The sequence below is a fragment of the Callorhinus ursinus genome, unplaced genomic scaffold, assembly GCF_003265705.2.
Source record: "Callorhinus ursinus isolate GAN/ISIS: 27379988/994484 unplaced genomic scaffold, GSC_fseal_2.0 scaffold8, whole genome shotgun sequence".
In the NCBI taxonomy this organism is placed as follows: Eukaryota; Metazoa; Chordata; class Mammalia; order Carnivora; family Otariidae; genus Callorhinus; species Callorhinus ursinus.
This window is the reverse complement of record NW_027397070.1, coordinates 58,256,110-58,261,010: the sequence shown is the minus strand read 5'-3', so window position 1 is coordinate 58,261,010 and position 4,901 is coordinate 58,256,110. Positions and strand designations below refer to the sequence as shown.

General features: G+C 43.0%; 1 long non-coding RNA gene across 1 annotated transcript; it reads left to right on the top strand.

Moving 5' to 3' along the window:
* Nucleotides 1–2,083: 2,083 nt before the first annotated feature.
* Nucleotides 2,084–4,901, top strand: LOC141373294 (uncharacterized). The gene is made up of 2 exons (XR_012379117.1): nt 2,084–2,426; nt 3,544–4,901. It is a non-coding gene; the product is annotated as an uncharacterized lncRNA (long non-coding RNA).

Sequence of the window (4,901 nt, the reverse complement as noted above, 5' to 3'; positions counted from 1 at the left end):
TCTTTCTTTCTTCTTTCCTTCCTTCTTTCTCTCTTTCTCTCTGGACCAACAGGACTAGCTACAGAGTATTTCTTTGTAGACCATTTTCTCCTTTCATTACTCTCTCAGAATAGAGAGCAGAGATTGCTGAAAACCATGCTACAACCTAGCTGACCTAACTGGCTTGGGCAAATCAATTCTTTGAAACTTGAAAATTTATTTGAGAAAGACAGAATTGTTTTAATGAAAACTCATTTAGTACTTTAACATGCGGACAGTTGCTGCCAAATCTACAAATGGTTTAATATAAGGTGAAATTAACTCCCAGAACTTTTGAGATATAAAAAAGTCAGAGACGTCACATTTGAACCTGGCCCTTGTAAACTTTTATTACAAAGGAAGGGGAAACATTATAAGGACAGGATGAATGTGGGGTGGATAAATTTGACTTAAATTTAAAAACTGTAATCAGGACAATCTGAGTCTGTTTTTGTGAACAGACATCAGAGGATGTTGCTGGTATGGTTTCTTGTTTTTTTTTAATTTCCACACAGAAGCAGAAAAGATGGTCTTGTGATAGAACCAAGACTTTTAATCTTAGAGTTATTCAGGACATAACAGGAATATAACAGATTTTCTCTACTTCCTTTGTGGGTTTCTCAAGAAGAATAACAAAAGTCACTCACATTTATAAAGTACATGAGAGTTTGCAAAGTAATTTAGCATACAGTAACTTAAAAATTTAGAATACTTTATATTTTTATTGAAATAATGAAAATTTAAGTATAATGTGGAAAATTAATAATAAAGCCCTTAAGACTTTACAAAACTGAAAGTAATGATATCATTTTCCTTGTGACTCTAATCTAAAATTCTCATTTTTCCTTGGTTTTACACATCCACTTATCTGTGGCTTCTGGGCATTGCTATTTCATGACTCTCACAATCTCTTATTTTGCCTAAATAGACTAGATTTCTGCTTTTAGGGGAAAGGTATATTCATATTTACATCAAAATATTTGTGTCTTTTGCTCTTCAGGAAAAAGAAAGGATATAGTTACAAGATAGAAGAAACACAATCAAACTTTCCCTTCTGATTAAATAGGAGAAAACCTGTGTAGTCACCTATACTAAAACTTGGCCAATTCTATACAGTAAGACATTTAACAACCTATAGTAAATTTTTTAAAAAAGATTTTATTTATTTATTTGAGAAAGAGAGAGAACGAGTGTGTGGGGGGAGGGGCAGAGGGAGAGGGAGAAGCAGATCCCCGCTGAGCAGGGACCTCCCGAGATCCCAGGACCACGGGATCATGCCCCAAACCCAAGGCAGACGCTTAACCGACTGAGCCACCCAGGCGCTCCAGTAAGTTTGCTTCTCTTGTAGTCCAGAATATATGGCAATACTGTATTTTCAACCACAGGGCTACCTACCAAACAGTTGGAAATTTCAGGGCATTGAGTCTCTGTGACATTTTTAACAGCTCCACGGTGAGAAAGAGCCACTTAGCAGTTATTCAGAAGACTACCTGAAGGGGCTGGTGTTGCTAATGTGCTGGCTGTTTGCTCTTCTGAGGCCAGCAGTAGCCAGCAGCAGGGCACTTGGTCCACCCATGGAGGAAAGGGGAAGAGAATGTGGTTCTGCCTGGTTCCACTTCTCCATGAGGCAGGCAGTGCAAGAGCCTAATCTGCCGATGAATGATCCTCTGTGAGGCTACAGGGCCTGTTCGGTGCAGTTTCACGAGCAGCTAGCAGACATGGCAGGGGATGTTCTGAAACACTGACCTGTTTCCTTTTCCCACCCCCACCCAATGCAATTAGCTATTTTGCGTGTCTTGCATCAGAAGAGGAATTCTTGGCAGAAAAGTCGATGGGTAGATGGGAGGGAGAAGACAATGCTAGGGTTTGAGATTCAAAAAATTTCTGTGGCATAGGAGAGTGGAAATTACTGAAGCACAGTCTGCTAGGGAGAGTACCTGTAGAGACAAAGCAGAGCTTCCCTCCCCCAAGAGCAGAAAAAGGGTTTTCCTGCCTGGTGGGGGTGGGACTCAGGGTTGCGAGAGAGGAAGTTATGAGAGCTCAGATGTGGCATCTGAGACGGGGACTTGGCATCCTGACTGCTTGCACCCCACTGCCCAGCAAGCCCTGCGGTGAGGTGGGGAGGCAGTTACTCCAGATGAGGTGTCTGATCTGGGGAGGAGGGTGGACCTGTGGCTCAGGTCCAGGGTGAAGTCTAGGCGGTAAGACTCAAGGGTGTGTGTGGGAGAGGCCAGAGACAGTCTCAGCAAGATGCCCCGTGCCCCTAGCACAGGGGGAGTAGAATCATTTCTGGAAGGCCACAGAGGGCACACAGAAGCGATGGAAGGCCTCAGCCTGTGTCACGGTGCTGCCAGTGGCCCAGCATGTCACACGAGCTGCCTTGTAGCTGTCGATGAGGAACAAGTTGGGTGAGTCCTCTGGGGGCTAACTACTGAAGACCAGATGGGAATGAGGGCATCTCAGGAGAGGCCAGCATTGATAGAAGGTCACCTTGAGATCCAAGGGTTGAGCTACAATCCTCTAGCATTGACAACGTGAAAACTCCCTGGATCTTCCCCCCCCCCCATTTTATTTATTTATTTATTTTGAAATATTTTTACCTCTTGCCCCTAGATTATGCATTTACGTTTTATTTTTTTCAAGTTTATTTTATTTTTTAGTAATTTCTACACCCAACATGGGTCTTAAATTCACAACCCTGAGATGAAGAATCCCACATGCTCTTCCAACTGAGCCGGCCAGGTACCTGGCTATTTTCATTTTCTTTTATTTATTTTTCTTTTCTTTTTTTTAAGATTTAAATTCAATTAGCCAACGTATAGTACATCATTAGTTTCAGATGTAGAGTTCAATAGTTCATCAGTTGGATCTAACCCCCAGTGCTCATCACATCACGTGCCCTCCTTAATGCCCATCACCCAATTACCCCATCCCCCCACCCACCACCCCTCCAGCAGCCCTCAGTTTGTTTCCTATGGTTAAGAGTCTCCCATGGTTTGTCTCCCCCTTTGATGACTTCCCATTCAGTTTTCCATCTGTTACCCTATGATCCTCTGCACTGCTTCTTATAGTCCACATATGAGTGAAACCATATGATAATTGTTTTTCTCTGATTGACTTGTTTCACTCAGCATAACACCCTCCAGTTTCATCCATGTCATTGTAAATGGTAACTATTCATCCTTTCTGAGGGCTGAGTAATATTCCATTGTATATATAAACCACATCTTCTTTATCCATTCGTGTGTTGATAGACGCCTGAGCTCTTTCCACAGTTTGGCTATTGTGGACGTTGCTGCTATAAACATTGGGGTGCAGGTACCCCTTCGGATCACTACATTTGTATCTTTGAAAACTCCTTGGATCTTAGCTGGCATTGTGGGCTGAATTATATCCCTCCACCCCTCTGCCAAAACTCATAGGCTGAAGTCGTAACCCTTAGTACCTCAGAATTGGACTGTATTTGGAGATGGGGCCTTTATTTATTTGTTTATTTCTTAAATATTTTATTTATTTATTTGACAGAGAGAGAGAGACAGCGAGAGAGGAAACACAAGCAGGAGCTTGTGGGAGGAGAGGAAAAAGCAGGCCTCCCACTGAGCAGGGAGCCCACTAAGGGGCTCGATCCCAGGACCCCGGGATCATGACCTGAGTCGAAGGCAGACGTCTAACGACTGAGCCACTCAGGCGCCCTGAGATGGGGCCTTTAAAGAGGCGATTAAGTTAAAATGAAGTGCCCTAATCCAATATGACCAGTGTCCTTATCAGAAGAGGAGATTTGGACACACAGAGACACCAGGGATACATGGGCACTCGGGAAAGACCACGTGAAGAGAAGCTGGCCACCCGTGACCCACAGAGAGAAGCCTCTGAAGAAGCTCAACCTGTCAACACTTTGATCTTAGACTACACAGCCTCCAGAACTGTGAGAAAATGAATTTCTGTTGTTTAAGCCACCAGTCTGGGGTACTTTGTTGTGGCAGCCCTAGCAGGCTAATGCAGGCAGAACCCAGAGGAAGGTGAGGTTGGACCCCGAATGAACTGCGATTAAGTTTCCACCAGCTTGGCGATGAGAGATTCAAACACCATTTTAGCTGGGTTACAGAAAGATAAAGAATGTTCTATTTCTTGCATCTGTGGTTCTGGCCTGAGACTGGAATCATTTACATCCATGATTCTCCAGGTGTGGGTCTCCGATTAGCAGCATCGATGTCACGTGACTCATGTCATGTTTGAGAGCTACAGTTACCCATCCCTCCCCAGGCGTAGGGTGTCAGAAGCTCAGGTGGGAGTCCGGCGATGTGTGTGTTCTAACAAACGCTCTGAGTAGTTCTGATGCTCCCAAGTTTGAGAACAACTGGTGTCGGGGATGGGTGCTTGGGTAAGAGACGGTGAGGGGGAGAACAGAACTCCTGAAAAGAGAGGAGTGAGGAAACCCCCTTTTTTTGAATTCTTGCCTTTGGTTGCTTTTCCCACTGTCCCTTCATCAGTGATTCAATTCCATTTTGCACCATTTTACCATTAGTTTATTTGGCTCCGGCATTTTTCAAAAACGTGAGCTAATAACAGCCTGTCATTTCAGACTTGTAAATGCTTTTGACTTCAACGTCAAGTCAGATCACCTTAAGTATAGTAACAGTTAAAAAGGAGATATGTTATCAAACTAGACTAGAGGTTTTAATATGCTAGATACCTTTTTAGAAGATCTAATATGTATTTCTTGATGTCTGTAAATTACATAAATAACTTTTAATGGCCTTTATTATGTCCACGAATGTTAAGAAGGATATTAACTCCAAATTGTTTCCTCTGATGTACTGTAGGTGTACAGACTGCTGATTAACAACTTTTAAAGTCAGGATAATAAATGGACATCTTTGTCA